The sequence below is a fragment of the Mirounga angustirostris genome, unplaced genomic scaffold (assembly GCF_029215605.1).
Source record: "Mirounga angustirostris isolate CCGP_5_RB_7025 unplaced genomic scaffold, mMirAng1.0.hap1 SCAF_12, whole genome shotgun sequence".
Lineage (NCBI taxonomy): Eukaryota > Metazoa > Chordata > Mammalia > Carnivora > Phocidae > Mirounga > Mirounga angustirostris.
Window position 1 is genome coordinate 92,596,703 of NW_026991720.1, and position 17,300 is coordinate 92,614,002.

Here is a 17,300-nt window from a genome sequence, read left to right on the forward strand (position 1 = left end):
ACAATTGGTTATATACAAGTACAAATATTAAAGCCAAAAAGAGCAAATGTTTAAAATACACATTTTTGTGGGTCTGAATGACAAAAATTAAAAACACTGAGGAAGGGAAAATGCACTATGACATAGTTCCATTTCTGAGTATCTTACTCATAAAGAATCTCATTATTTACAAAGTAATAAGCATAAACATCCTAAATATCCATCTCTTGGAGAATAAATATTGTTATGGATAAAAGTATAGTAAGATTCCATTTGAGTAAAGAAATATATCTATAGTGTATAGAAAAAGATTTTAAAACCTAAAACTGATTGTGGATTATTATATAGTGCAGTGGTTTAAAAGGCAGGTTTCTAAGCATCAAAGTCTGGCTTTACCATGTATTGATCTGATAATCTTAGACAAGTTATTGAAACTCTAGTTCTCAGTTTTCACACTTGTGTAATGGGTACAATACTAAAGTTTTATGGGTTAAGTAACTTGATAGTGCCTGGTATACAGTAAGTGCTTCCAGACTGGGTGGGAGTGATGAAGGACAAATTTTGCTTCTTCATTCATGCTTGCTTTTTATCTTAATATCTTTTTGTAATAAAATAAATTTTAAGTTGGAAGATACCGAGTTTAGTCAACAACTAATACTCTCACCCTTGAGGCTTTGCACAGAATATAAAAACTGTCTTGAAATATCTTCTGTCTGGTCTCATCTTAAACATCAGAAAGAAGTGATTAACGGAGAACTGTCTGTGTGTAGTTTATCCATTCTTTTTCTTTTAAACACTAACGTTTACTATCTTCAAATTCAGAGACATGATTTCTTTCTCCCCCTCCACTGGAGGAGGTAAGAGTAGGCTAGTTCTATGTTTGCTACAAGGAAATGGTCTAAGTCCTCCTGCATTGGAACCTCTCACTTCGGAAATTTAGGTCTCCATCAACACTCAGATCGGCTGTCTTGGGCCCCACTTGCATACAGAAGCTTCAGCCTTGGGTGGGCATCAGAGTCACATGTCGGTTTTGTTTTTAATTTCACACTTAAACTTTTATGTAACTATAACATGGATATAGTAAAGTAACAGTAAGTGCATCTAATGCATTTTTATATATGTTTACACCCATGTAACCACCACCCAGATCAAGACAGACAACATTCCTCTCACTCCAGAAGGTCATGCTCCTTCCCAAGCAGTACTCCTAGAAACTACTCATCTCACTGTTATCACCTTTGGTGGTTTTGCCTGTTCTTAAGCTTCATAGAAAGGGAGCCAGACAGTATATACTCGTATTAACAACTTTGTTCCCAATAAGTTTGATATATGAAACAGACAAATACAACTTAAGACTGGCAGAAGAAGAAATGGAAAAGTCTTATTTCTATGAGAGGAGTTGAATCTATAATTAGAAACTTTTCCCTCAAAAAACAAAACAAATATAACTGTAGGCTCAGAATGCTTTGCTAATGAAATCTTCCAAACACGGAAAATGCAGTGATTCTACACAACTCTTAGAAATTAGAAAAGGAATATGTTCCAACTCATATTATGAGTTCAGCATAATCCTGACAACCCACACCTGACATGGACTTTACAAGAAAATTGCAAGCCAATATCTCTCACTGAACATCCCTAACAAAATGTTAGAAAATCCGTATTTAAAAAAACAAAACAAAACAATGATGAAGGTATGATGACCAAGTGGAGTTGACTCCAGAAATGCAAGGTTGGGTTAAAATTCATTAACCAATGCAACTTACCACATTCACATGATAAGAAAAACTGTATCATCATCTCAGTAAATACAGAAAGCATGAAGATTAAACATTCAGTTATGATAAAGATCCTCAGAAATGGAAGGGAACTTCCTTAATTTGATAAAGGGTATCTGTTTAAAACCAAAGTTAACATACCTAATGGAGAAATAGCAAACCCTTTCTCCCTGAGGTCCAGACAACACGAGAATGTTTATCACTGCTGCTGGTCAGTATTTTACTACAGGTCGGAGCCATAAGACAAGGGCGGGGTGGGGTGGGGTGGGGAATGTAAAGTTTGGGAAAAAAAGAAACAAGAATGTCTTTATTTGCAGACAGAAAATACAAAAGAAACTACAAACTGAATTAATTTAGCAAGGAAACTGAATAAAAGATCAAAATGCAAAAATCAATTGTATTTATATATACTAGCACAGTTGGAAAATGAAATTCAGTAAACATCACTAACATTAACACAAAAAATCAAATATTTAGGAATAAATCCTACAAAAGATGTACTTCTATACTAAAGACTACAAAACAGGGCGCCTGGGTGACTCAGTCGGTTTGAAGCGTCTGCCTTCAGCTCAGGTCATGATCCCAAGTTCCTGGGATCGAGCCCCGTGTCGGGTTCCCTGCTCAGGGGGAGTCTGCTTCTCCCTCTGCCTCTCCCCTTCCCCCTGCTCATGCTCTCTCTCGCTCACTCTCTCTCAAATAAATAATCTTAAAAAAAAAATTCAACTACAAACATTGCCAAGAGAAGTTAAAGGAGACCTAAAAGTATGGAGAGAAAGAGAGAGAATGAGCTAGCTCATTATATATTAAGCTCACAGATTGGAAGCTTCAATATTATTATATCAATTCTACTCATACTGGGCTATCTATAGATTCAATGCAATCCCAATCCCAGCAGAGGGGTGTGTGTGTGTGTGTGTGTGTGTGTGTGTGTGTGTGTGTGTGTGTGAGAGAGAGAGAGAGAGAGAGAGAGATTGACACATCAACATTAAAAGTAAAGGGCAAGTAGCAAAGGAACGAGGATGGCCAAGGAAACCTGGAAGAACAAAGTTGAAGAACTTACTCCATTAGATCGTCAATGCTTAATGAAAGCAACAGCTTTTAAGACTGTGGTATTGACACAAAGGTAGACGGGGACCAATGGAACAGAATAGAGTCCAGAAATAAACCCCTACATACACATTCACCTTCATGTAATTCAGTGAGATTAAATAATCTTTTCGATAAATGTTGCTAGAGTAATTGGTATCCATGTGGGAGAAAAATGAAGCTTGAGTCCTCTATCATATCATATTCAGAAGTTAATTAGAGAGAGATCATAGGCCTAAATGTGAAAGATTGAAAAAGCAAAACTTGTAGAAAACAAGAGATTTGTTGTGACTCCGAACAAAACACAAAAGCACTAATAGTACTTCATTAAATTTAGGAAGAAGGTCATGTTTTCTTGTAATTACTCTAAGTGGTATCTTCAGATCCAAGTAGAATTCAGAACATTTAAGCACTTTTACTGTCATCTTGATAGTTTGTAGAACGACCTTAAGTAACATTTTACTGGAATGGTTTCAGCTTTTTCTCAAAAGACACTACAGGAAACACTCAAGAAATTAGGACCGCATTTGCTGTAATTGATTCTTTAACCAGCGCTCTGGTGTTTACTGTGTTCGGCATGGTTCTAAGCCCTTTCTAAATATTAACTTATTTAATCCTAGTAAGTCTTAGGAGCTGGATACTAGTCATAAGTACATTTTACAGAAGATGATACTGGTGAAGAAACATTAAGCAAATTGCCCATGGTCACATAATCCATTATAGGCAGGGTTGGGGTTTAAACCAGCCCCATGGGGGGCTGACATTTAAACAAATTTATTTCTCCCAATTCTGGAGGCTGGAAGTCCCAGATAAAGGTCCAGCAGGGTTCCGTTTCTGGTACGAGCTCTCTTCTGACTTGGAGACGGCCACCTTTTCCCTGTGTTCTCCCTTGGCCTTTCTCTGAGTGTGTGTGGGGAGAGAGAGAGAGAGAAATAGAGAGAGAGGGAGAGAGGGAACAGGCACACAAGCTCTCTGGCATCTATTCTTCTAAGGACACTAATCCTAGTGGATCAGGGGCCACTCTAATAACCTCATTTAACCTTAACTACTTCCTTACTTCATATTTAGCTACACTGGGGGTTAGGGTTTCAGTTTATGAATTTGCAGGGAAGAGGGGGAGGGGGACACAAACATTCGGGCCATAACAATCAGTCTTGCTCCAGAGTCCACTTAGAACCACTTATTTTAAGGCCCACATAAAAACATTTTCTTGAAGAAACTGGTTCAGGGAGAGATTAGCATATTGAGCACACTGTCCTCCAGAAATGTGTGTATGTTTTTACAGTTCAGTAAGAGCACTGGAACTCAGGCCTCTGTGTCCCCGAAGTTTTTAGAAATTCTGGGAAGATAGAAAGCAAATGAAGTTGGAGAAACTTGAATAGAAAACAATGAACACATAAGGGGAGACCACACGGTGAAAAATTTCAGAGACATTCCAAGCTCAGAGCCACTAAATATAGATCCTTCTGATGCCAGTGGAATTGGTGTAGCAGAAAACTATGCACAGAGAATCCACTTACAATGAGGGTAGGGGGGAGATGGGGGGGGAATTCTATAACGGGGAAGAAAGTTTGCCTAGTACCTGATTTTTAATGATTATGAAAGCTATGAAAATACATGTATTAAATTTATAGTTAACAAAACTTGTTATAATTGCAAATGTACTGTTAAAAGGATACCAACTGAATCGCTTTTTTTGTCTTTTGGGATGTAATATATATTTTTTAAGATTTTATTTATTTGAGAGAGAAAGGGCACAAGTTGGGGGGTAGAGGGAGAGGGAGCAGACTCCCCGCTAAGCAGGGAGCCCGATGCAGGACTCAATCCCAGGACCCTGAGATCATGACCTGAGCCAAAGGCAGATGCTTAATGACTGAGCCACCCAGGCGCTCCTGTGATGTGTAATATTTCTGATGGAGCAGTGTGATAACACAGTGAGACCACCTTTATTCCAGGCTTCATTTTTTTTTTAAGATTTTATTTATTCATTTGAGAGAGAGAGAGAGAGAGACAGAGAGCACAAGCAAGGGGAGAGGGAGAAGCAGACTCCCTGCTGAGCTGGGAGCCAGACATGGGGCTCGATCCCAGGACCTGGAGATCATGACCTGAGCTGAAAGCAGATGCTTAACCATCTGATCCAGGCTTCATTTTTGTAATCCCTTCTTCATCCCTCTGACTTTCTCCTTAAGGACATCTGGCCTTGAGGCATTTTGGAAACAACAGCCTTCTGTAGGAAGGAATGACTCATAATCCCATAGTTCTGAAAAAAGGCAGGGTAGTTTATCTTTTTCCCTCAGTCTTATCTCCTCCTATGTCTTCCACCTCCTGAGGCAGAGACTTCAGCGTTTCAAGCCTCTTGGTTTTTGCAAGCTGAACCTAGAAAGGATTTCTGCTTTCAGATAGGTCACCTGTGGCTGGATGCAGCTCTTTTCTTGTAGGCTACAAGAAATAGCCAACATATTCCAACATCCTAATTTTTTCCCCTACCATTTTCCTAATACTACATTTTTGTAGGTGCACAATTAGTGTCCCAACGTATAAGGCGACAATCTCGCCAGATGCAAGGGTCATCCAAACCCGGGACAGTGGGGATCACATTGTCCAATTTTATACCTCCTTCACCTTGCCATTTATATACACTTCAGGAGGAGCCACTTGAAGCACCCCACTTCCTTTAACCACATTCTCTATCAGGTCAGCACTTTTTGGTTCCACATAACAGGAACTCCAGCTCAAAGCTGTATAAGCAATAGGAAATTTATTCTCATAAAATCCAGAAGAAGTTAAGCTTCAGACATGGTGTCAGGACTCCTTCTTTGCTTCCTTGTAGCTTTCTTGGTTTTGTCCTTCTCTGTGTATTGGTTTCATTTTCAGTGGGGTCGTAGGACTGTTGTGACTGTTCCAATATCACAAACAAAACTCTAGAGCAGAAGGATCACCTCTTAAGAATTACATCTCATTAGCCAGAACTGAGCTACATACACATTGCCAATTCAACTACTGAAAGGAGCAATGAGATTATCATGGTTAAAAGAATGTTGGAGAGTCACTTCTTATTAAGCTTTCATAAAAAAAGAAAAAGGCGGGCGCCTGGGTGGCTCAGTCGGTTAGGCGTCTGCCTTCGGCTCAGGTCATGATCCCGGGGTCCCGGGATCAGGCAGGGAGCCTGCTTCTCCCTCTCCCTCAGCCCCTCCCCCTGCTTGTGCTCTCTGTCTCTCAAATAAATAAAATCTTTAAAAAAAGAAAAAGAAGAAGGCTGACAAAAGTAAGAATCAGAGTTCTTGGGTGTTAAACACAGGATTGCAAACAAACAAAAAAGTGGATGGGCTGTAGAACTGAATATCCACAGCTGAAGATCAAATCAGTGAGCCTGAGTATCAAGCTGGGAAATGCTGGGGATGATCCTCCCCAAAATTCACCACGAAAAATTTAAATGAAGAGAAGTATTAAAAAATTGAGTAGGAACATAGATAAAGATATCCTGATATCCATCTGATAGGAATTCCAAAAGGAGAGAACAGGGAGAATGGAGAGGAGGAAATAAGCAAAGAAGTATTAGAAGAAAATTTCCCTGAGTTGGAAGAGGCAGGAGGCTTCTAATTAAAGAGGCCTGGAGCAAGACATATGGTCAAAGATTCACACGTGAAATACATCAAAGTAATAGCTCAGAACTTTAAATTTTATTGGAACTTGAGATTTATTTATGTTGAGGAAATAACAGAAAGAGACTGTCAATGAAAGAGAGAATCAGCCTGCTGTCAGACCCCTCATCATTAACACTGGAGCTAAAAGCTACTGCCAAGTCTCAGGGAAATAACTGTGGCCTAAGAACACCATACTGGTGTGTTCAGGTATAGTTGTGGTCCCTGGGCCTTCCTGCTTTGACCAACGCCTGGCTCTTCCCTAAGGACACCAACAGCCCTGCCATCTTCTCAAGGGACGGCTCTTTTCTCTCCCTTGTACCACTGGGCCTGGGATCTAGTTAGGTTTCCTTCTTGACCTTCATTTTCGGTTTCAGACTGCTCTTGTTCCCTCCTTAGAACAACTCTCACGTCATCAGACTGTTTCACGCACTTCTCCCGTCGTGGTTATTTTACTGACCTCTGAGTTATTCTTCTCTTTTCACCCTCCCCTCCCCACCCCACTCCATCCCCTGCCCATTCTTTGAGAATTTTAATTCCTGGCTCACTCCCTCTTGCCTATTTCTATCTTGATTTCAACATGTGGATTATCTGGCAAATCTTGACTTGTTTCTTGACCATTTCTCCAATGGTCTTATCCTCCACCCCATCGCAGCAGCTCATACCCTTGTCATATGCTGGGCTTTATCAGCACCGATGACATAATCCCCCCCCAGAATCTCGGTTTCCAGCATACTGCTTACAGTGATATTTGAAACCCCTCCTAGTAATGGGCTCTGGCTACCTGCTTCACTAGAATCTCGCCCTCATCTACCTCCTCAGCTGCCTTGGGCACCCCCTTGCTTTCCTGTACTCACTTGAAAAAACGAAAACCCTTCAGACCCAAGCTGCAGAAACACTGTTTAGATCCGCTTTACGCCCGCATGCGCACAGCTGAACATAGTTGGGGAAACAAGCCATGCTGACCAGTTTCACTTTCCTTCATGATCATGTCTCATTGTGGACCCACGAGGCTATCCTACAATGTCATCGGTTCTAGAACACACACGTCTTCACACTAAGTGTCCCTGGCATGAGGGTGTGTCCTACAGGTGCATTATGACACGTGATGCTTTAACTGGCAGGGTTTTTGCTTTTCTGTGGTTCCTGATAACATATTGGTGTGTCTTTCAATGAGCGGCACTGAAACCTCCTCAAACCTCCTGTATTAGTTGCAGGAGCTGTGAACGCTGCCTTCCTGCCGGGTAGTCTCATGGTCTGCCTTCTGTGTGCACCCACATGTCATGGCCATGTACCCAAATTTCCTCTTACCTGGACACAAGTCATATGATTAGGGCCTCATTTTAACGAAATCACCTCTGTAAAGACCTAATCTCCAAATACAGTGACATTCTTAGGTAAGAGAGGTTAGGACTTCAACATGGGAATCTTGAGGGGACACAACTAAGCCCCTAACACTCTCCCATTCTCACTTGCAGTTGACGATGTTGTTCCCTATTTTACAGATACAGAAATGAGAAATTCCAAAGTTCCTACCAAATCACCTCCACCTTTCACTAACTGCCCCCAATTTCATTAACTCCTTTCCTGTTACCCTGGATAAACTATCGGGACTCACAGAAAAATCTCTTCTTGCCAAACCAGGAACTTCCCTCCAGCTCACCTCTCTTTCCTGCGTTACCAGTTTTTTCACATAAAAACTCCGAGGGCACCAGTTTTTTGTTTTGTTGTCTTCTTCTCTACTTCCAGCCTCTAGAAACGTGTCTGGTACACCATACAAGCTCAATATCCAATGAACAAATACTGATTTTATATGTAAAGAGGAAACCCTTCACCGGAAGTAGAATTATAACAGTATATCAAATAAGAATAAAATGACACAAAGTTAAGTCAGTCAGTCCAAGAAAGAACACTTGGTAGGAAAAAGCAGCAGTTCCCTGAAGGAAAAAGCCTCAGATATTAGCATATACCAGAGGCAGGGGATTCAGAGAGAACTACGGCCAATGAAAAAACTCACTTTACTGTCCAGATAGAGACTTTGCTGTTCTTTTCAATTAGGGTATGTTATATGTGTGTTTTCATTTCTTTCCCATCCTAATGGAACCCTTCCTTCTTCTCTTCCTCCTCTTCTCTCCTCTTTCCCTTCCTTCCTCCCTCCCTCCTTGGTTCCTTCTTTCTGTCATCCTTCTTCATCTCCTCCTCTTCCTCCTTCTAACTGTAAATAACTTGTCTCCTTTCCACCACTGCATATTGAGTGTGGTGAATTGGTTAAGTATGTGATTCAGTCACACTTTGCCATAAGGAGTTGTACTGTATCAAACCTGAAAATAGGGAACAACATCGTCAACTGAAAGTGAGAATGGGAGTGTTAGGGGCTCAATTGTGTCCCCTGAAAAGAGAAATACAGATCATCTAGAGCTTTTTTGAACTTCAGTATGGATGAATAATGAGACAGAGTTGTCTCTATAAAAAGAAGTGTTTTGTCATATATGGTAGCTACATTTTATCAGGTGTGACTATTTTAAAAAGTGTATGTATGCTGAATGCAATGAATCCTGGATTGGATCCTAGAAAAGACGATCAGTAATGGAAGGCTGATGAAATCCAAAGCCTGCAGCTTAGTATTCTTAGTCTTGACAGATGTACTGTGGTTATGTAAGATTGTTAACATCAGGGAAAGTTGTGTGGAGGCTATATGGAAACTCTCTGTCCTATCCTTGCAACTTTTCTGTAAATCTAATGTTAAAAATATAAATGGAAAACAGGGTATGTATAAAGAAACCTATAAATGGCAACAGGGCTGCTGGGAGATGAATGTCTTCTTACTTAGCATTCATTTTCCCTTTGTCAAGAATATTCTGCTTTCTACTGGGAAGCTATGCATTCCTTTGCTCTCAGTCTTCATGATTCAGAGAGCCGCTAACTCTCCTCAGCCTCTGCTGATGGCGAGTGCCCCAGGTGTGACCTACAGATCGACACCACATTCTCTGAGTCACGTGAGCCTCAGGGATGGGCATGTCACTTAATCAATGTGAGACTCAGTTCCAAGACTCTTGTGAAACTAAGAAGGTAGGACCTCTCCTTCCTTCCCACTGGGGCTAAGGGTTGGATCAACCTTACTGTCACAGAGCCAGTCTGCTGGAAAATGGCACCAAGACAGGAAAGAGCAGAACAACCAACCAAAGGGAGCAAACCCAAGAACGGATAACATTATCTAAGCTCCTCTATCCAGCCAGCCTTGGACTTGGGTCAATAAAGTACATTTGCTGTGTAGGTCAATTTGAGTTGGATTTCCTGAACCTTGCAATTTGAATCCAGTACAATAATGTTTAACTATAATGGGTTAATACTAACCTGTTCATCTAGCATGATACCTTTTTAAAAAGTATTTGTGCATATAAAATCTTTGGAAAGATTTAATCCGCTAACTGGATTGGGGTCACAAGACTTTTACATTCTACTTTACACATTCCTGAATTGTTGGGATTTTTCATAAGGAACGTAGGTTATTTCTGTCATCAGAAGTAGCAAACATTAACCAGAACTGCTGTCCTACAAAGTATCTATGATAAAGAAAACAAAATAAAAAAAGAGCTCAACCTTGGTTATTTTAATTTGCCTTGTTCAGTTAGATAATTTAGCCAATTCACATAGACTGAGACACCAAAATTTTTTCCTTAGTAAATGCCATATAGCTGAAAGTGATAAACACTTTGCTCAGGACAGTATACAGAATTTTGTATAGGCATGAAAAACATGTGGCTTTGGAGAGAAAACTGTAGCAGTGTACAAACTTTTACTTTGTTAACATCTATTTCCTACAGCTTTGATTTTTGGTCCAATTCATTTTCTAGGGTTATGAATTTAAAATGATTATAGCATAGTACATAGTACCAAAGTTTGAAATGAAGTTTGTCATTGTTTTAAATTCCAGATTCATAATACAGTATTTTCCTTCAACGGGAATTTCATCACATGTCCTATAGGCTCAAGTAGTGATATTAATTACATTAAAGAAAAAACCCATCACAATCATCCATTAAACTTTGTTGAATTACAAAACTGGTCCTAACATGTAGAATGTCAACCAACCAGAATTCCTTTTTATCTACATATTTGGGGATTATTTAGAAAAGTTCCTTAGTAGATTCCAATCCTAGCTTAAAAAGTGACCTCCCCCCATCGCTGGCCCAGCATTTACTGAGTGACATTAAAAGCATTTACTAAGGGACAACATGTATACATTTCTCTGCTGATCACTCAGAACAAAGGTCATAAGCTGATGACCCAAGGTTGGGATTCAGCTTATTGGTGGTTTTCTTTTACTCAAAGTATTTAAACATTTAAAGAATTACTGTGAAACTGGGAGGGTTTTTGTGAAAAAAAAAAAAGTCCAGATTCTAGGAGCCATTTGAAAAATGGGAAAACCTGGCATCATTGCATTTCTACATCAGGCATTTAGTACAAACTTACAAAGTGATGAATTTCTCAGCTTCTGTCACAGTCAGAAAAAGATGGCAAGAGAAATGGCTCCTCCTCTTGCCCCTCCAATCCTCTCTCTCATAGCTGAATGTTGAAGATGCTTCAGTAACATAGAGCTCACTGTTCTACAAGAAGTGTTAGGGATTCTGACTTTCAAAGGATTGATAACAATTAAAAAGACCAAAGGTTATTTCTCCAAGTTTGGAACCAAATGAAAAACTTTCTAATACTGCCAATCAGATCCTTGACCCTGATGTCTGGAACATAGATAACACCCAACATTTTCCTTCATTTTTTCTTAAGACATTTGCTCCAAAAATGCTGGTCTGTGAAAGTGACTCAAGAGACATAAAAAAAGAAACTATGGATGGCAAACATCCTAACAACTATAAGTCCTGGAGAAAAGGTCAGAAAAACTGATGGAGAAGCTGTGGATTAAAAAGCCAGCAGGAAGAAAATTTATTGTCTCTTTTTAAACTGGGGAAATCTTAACTGTTTTAGGTAACACCTCCAGTCATTGTTGGCATCTTAACATGTTTTTATTTATTTAAATAAAGAATATTTTTCCTATGGAAAAAAATATGCAGTATTTATTTAAATGTTGCTTCAGCAGCATCGAATTACAGATCTAGTATGTTTAAAGGCCATTTGGTAAAATCAAAACAAATGAAAAGCATGCTGATACTTTCTTATGGTAAAAGCTTACCCTAATTATAAAATAAAAAAGAGGAAATGAAATTTGAGTACTAGATACTAGGTATTTATCGAAAGGATACAAACATAGTGATCCAAAGGGGCACACACACCCCAATGTTTATATCAGCAATGTCCACAATAGCCAAACTGTGGAAAGAGCCAAGATGCCCTTCAACAGATGAATGGATAAAGAAGATGTGGTCCATATATACAATGGAATATTACTCAGCCATCAGAAAGGATGATTCTTGCCATTTGCAATGACGTGGATAGAACTAAAGGGTATTATGCTTAGTGGAATAAGCCAGTCAGAGAAAGACAAATACCATATGATTTCACTCATATGTGGAATTTAAGAAACAAAACAAATGAACATAGAGGAAGGGAAGGAAAGAATAAGATGAAATCAGAGATGAGACAAACCAAAAGAGACTCAACTATAGGAAACAAGGGTTGCTGGAGGGGAGGTGGGGTAACTGGGTGATGGGGATGAAGGAGGGCACTTGATTTAATGAGCACTGGGTGTTATATGCAACTGATGATCCACTAAATTCTATCTCTGAAACTAATAATATGCTCTATGTTAAACTGATTTAAATAAAAAAAAAATTTGAGTGCTAGAGTCATGAAACCCCACCAAGTATATTTATCCCAGATGATATGGTCACCTAAAGAAAAATAAAATTTTGAGTTTCCTTTGACTCTTGTTACTCTAGCCTCATAGGCATTGGTTTTTGGTGCTTTCTTTAACAAGTCTTAACTATTAACAAGTTAGTGACCTATCAGGCTTTGGATAATCTATACGGCCCAGACACTCACTGATACTGCATGGTGAGGTAATGAGAGTTGGTCTGTAACAATTTCAGCCTCACAGGATCATCTGTCTGTTCTCTTCCCATTCCTCATTTCCCTTTACAAAAACAAACTAAGAGGGATTTCCAGATAACAGCAAAACTTTACCTGTGGTATCTCTATGGATTGTGTTACATCTAACCAATCAGTTCAAGGCATGAAACAAAATATACTGTATTTATTAAGTGGGAAGGTTCTTATAACACCACTGGAACACCTGAAGGAGCAGGATCTAAGTTGGGCCCCTGGAATGCTCTCTGAAAATACAGAAGTTGTCCATAGGGAGGTTACTGCTCTGAGGGCAGGCTAGAACTGGAGGTACCACCAGCAGCCACTGCATCTAGGTAACAGGAAGACACCTGCATCCAGGCCCTAGGGAATTAAATCAAGAAGCTGGAGGCACCTGGAAGGCTGGCAAATGAACCTTGGAATCTTCTCAGGAAAAACCACCATCTTTCTCACCAGGAGCGATAGCCAGAAGCCACACTGAAGACAGACTCTGACTTACTTCTGCTTCCCAAATCTTGGGCGAGTGTATCTAACTGGCAGAACCAGATTTCAATTCAGAAACTGGGTGCAAAGGAGTCGAAGCATTTAAAAAAAACAAAACAGCTTTCTAGCAATGGAAGGTGAATGAAAGTTGAAGGCCAATTAAAGTATTTACTGTATACATGTTTTAAAAATTTAATTTGTGTTGAATGATTTTTGCAAATGTATACTTAAAGGTATATAGAATTAAGGTGGTCCAGTGATAATTCAATTCTAGACATTTACAAACATTTAACACAGATTATATATAAGGTAATGGGACTGAGAGAAAAACAAAGAAGGAATGATACCTCCTCTCACACACAAGTAAGCTGTAGGACTAATACTGTAAACCTCCTTATTCCTGGAATCCATCCATTTCCAGCTCCACTGTTCCATGAATTTTAATGCAATTCATGACCATCTCTGACCCTGATTATCTTAGTGATTTACTAAATGGTCTTCAAGAGCCTATCGTCAACTCTGTTTTCCACACTGAAGTCAAAGTAAAAAATATTTAAAATTAATAGACTTTATTTTTCTCACTTTAGGTTTACAGAAAAATGAGTAGAAAACACAGAAAGTTCTCATATACCCCCTCATCCTCCCTTTATCCCCATTTCCCCTGCTATTAACAACTTGCATTAGTGTGGTACATTTGTTATAGCTGATGAGCCATTATCAATACATTATTTAACATATAAAGTCATAGAGTTCACTCTTTGTGCTGTACATGCTGTGGGTGTGGGTCAGTATATAATGACATGTATCCACCATTAACAGCACCATACAGAATAGTTTCACTGCGCTAAAAATCCCCTGTGCTTCACCTACTCATTCCTCCCTCCACCCACCAACCCCTTCCAACTTCCGACAACCACTGGTCTTTTTAACTGTCTTCACAGTTTTGCTTTTTCCAGAATGTCACATCGGTGGAATGATAGGATGTGTAGGCTTTTCAGATTGACTTCAGTTAGCAATATGCTTCTAAATTTTCTCCATGACTTTTTGTGACTTGAGAACTCATTTTTTTTTTTTTTATTGCTGGATAACTCCATTGTATGGATGTACCACCGTTTGTTACCTCTTGGCATGTGGTTGCTTCCAAGTTTTAGCATTTATGAATAAAGATGTTATAAATATGAATGTGCAGGTTTTTGTGTGGACATGTTTTCAGTTCATTTGTGTAAATACCAAGGAATAGGATTGCTGGATCATTTGGTATGAGATCATCTAGTTTTTTAAGAAATGGCCACCATTTTGCATTCTCCCTAGAAATGCATAAAGGTTCCATTGTTTAACCATTGTAACAACAGTATCTCATTGTTTTGCAAATGTTTTCTTCCCATCCATGGCTTGACTTTTCATTCTCTTAACACTGTCTTGCAGAGAAATTTTCAGTGTTAATGAAGTTTAACTTACTTTTTCTTTTATGGATCATGCTTTTAGTGTTGTATCTAAAAAAGTCATTACCACAGCCAAGGTTACCTAGATTTTCTTATGTTATCTTCTTTTATAGATTTGTTTTACATGTAGGTCTATGATTCATTCAGTTAATTTTTTTTGAAAGGTGTACTTCTAGATTCACTTTTTATGGCCTGTAGATTTCCAGTTCTTCTAGTGCCATTTGTTGAAAGACCGTCCTTTCTCCACTAACTGCCTTTGATTCTTTGCTAAAGATCAGTTGGCTATATTTGTGTTGGTCTATTTCTCCATTGACCTGGTTATCTATTCACCAATACCACATGTTCCTGGTTACTGTAGCTTTATAGGAGTCTTGAGGTCTGGTAGTGCCAGTTCTCCAACTATGTTCTTGTTCAATATTGTTGGCTATTTTGCTTTTATAATTAAACTTTATAATCAGTCTTTTGCCTATTAATTCACTTAAGCTTTAGAATTGATTTGTCAATATTTGCAAAATTACTTCTTGGGATTTTGATTGGGATTGAATTGAATCTATAAATCAAATTGGGAAGAACTGATATCTTGACATTATTGAGTCTTCCTACCTGTGTACATGGCATATCTCCGTTTACTTTGTTTTTACCAGTTTTGCAGTTTTCCTCATAGGAATCTTGTATATATTTTGTTAGATTTATACTTGAGGGTTTTTTTTTTGTGTGTGTGTGTGCTAATTTAAGCCATTTTGGATTTTTAAAGATTTTTTTTTTAGAGAGAGGGAGAGAAGGAAAGAAAGAGCAGGGGGTGGAGGTGGGTGGGCAGAGGGAGAGGGAGTCCCAAGCAGATTTAGGTTGGAGCCTGACTTGGGGCTCAATCTCATGACCTTGAGATCACAACTTGATGTAAAACCAAGAGTTGACTGCTCATCTGACTGTGGTACCCAGGCACCCCACCATATTGGACTTTTAGGTTCAAATTTTAATTGTTCATTGCTGTATATAAGAAAGCAATTAACTTTGATATAATAACTTTGTATACTGCAAGCTTTTTGTAATTGCTTATTTCAGGTTTTTTTGTGTGTGTGTGTGTGATTTTCTACATAGACAATAGTGTCATTTGTGAATAGGGTTTAATTTCTTTTCAATTTGTATACCTTTAAAAAATTTCCTTTTTTGGGGGGGGGACTTCCAGTACATTGAAAAGCCATCTTGAGAGGGGACATCCTTGCCTTTTCTTCGCTGAAACTTATTTTCTCACCATTAAGTATGATATTAGCTGTAGGTTTTTGTAGATATTCTTTCTCAAACTGAGAAAGTTCCTTTCTATTCCTAGTTTGCTGAAAGTTTTAATCATGAATGGGTGCTGGATTTTGTCAACTATTTTTCTGCATATATTGATAAAATCATATGATTTTTCTTCTTTAGCCTGTTAATGTGATGAATTACATTGATTTTTATTTTTATTATTTTTTTTAAAGATTTTATTTATTTGACAGAGAGACACAGCGAGAGAGGGAACACAAGCAGGGGGAGTGGGAGAGGGAGAAGCAGGCTTCCCGCTGAGCAGGGAGCCCGATGCAGGGCTCGATCCCAGGACCCCGGGATCATGACCTGAGCTGAAGGCAGACGCTTAACGACTGAGCCACCCAGGCGCCCCACATTGATTTTTAAATACTGAATCCCACTTGTTCATGGTATATAACTCTTTTAATATGTTGTCTGCTCAGCAGACAGCCTGTTTCTCCTTCTCCCTCTGCTGCTTCCCTGCTTGTGTGCTTGCTTGCTCTCCAATAAATAAAATCTTAAAAAAAAAAAAAAAGAGAAATCCTTCCCTATTACAAGTTCATAAAAAAATGCTGCTGCCTATGTTCTCTTCCACTTTTTTTTTTTTTTTTTTTAGTTTTACTGTTCACATTTGGGTCTTTATTCTACTTGAAAATTTTGCTTTTGAATGGTGTTAAGTATCCACTTTTACTTTTTTCATAAGCCTAAATATTTGACCTGTTAGCACTTATTGTCTGTCTTTTCCCCAGCGAATTGCAGTGCTATCTTAACCATATATTAAGTTTCTATAAATGCGTGAGTTTCTGAGGTCTCTATTTTTGTGTCATTAGTCTGTTTATTCCTGCACCAGTCATTACTTTTACAAGTTTCTTTACCTGGTAGAGCAAGTCTGCTTATTTTCCCAACATTATTATGACTAATTTTGACCATTTCTTCTTCCATATAAATATTTGGATCATTTTGCAAGGTCTATAAGGACTATTTTGAGTTTATTAGATTAAATTTATAATTTAAGGATGGGCATATTTATAATATTGTCTTTCCATCCATGAATAAACTCTCCATTTAGTCATGCTTTTTAAAAAGTTCTTAAAAAATGCTTTGTAGTTTTCTCTGTAGTTTCCCCCCTACAAGATTTATTGCAACTTGCTATGGAGGATGAGCCATTTTTACTGTCTTCTTTGATTGGTTGTAATGCTGTTAATTGTATATTGCCCTTGGATCTAGAACAGGAATTCAAGTTTGCCTCCCTTGGAGTTGTACACAGACATCATCTGCAAATAGGAATAGTTTCTTCTCTCCCTTTACAACTCTCATACCTCAGATCTCTTCCGTTCCCACTTCTCAAAGACTTTTGTATAATTTTAAGAAATGCGTTGTCTTCATCTAGTGAGTTATTAGTATGGATCCTCTCCTTTAGTCAGGTGTAATATAGAAATAAATTTGCAGATGCCAAAACATCACCGCAATCCTGATATACACCCTATTAGTTTTTTCTTCACTTTTCTCTTCTTGTACCAGTAATTGCTGAATTGTGATCTTAAGATTTTTGACCACTATGTACATAAGTTAAA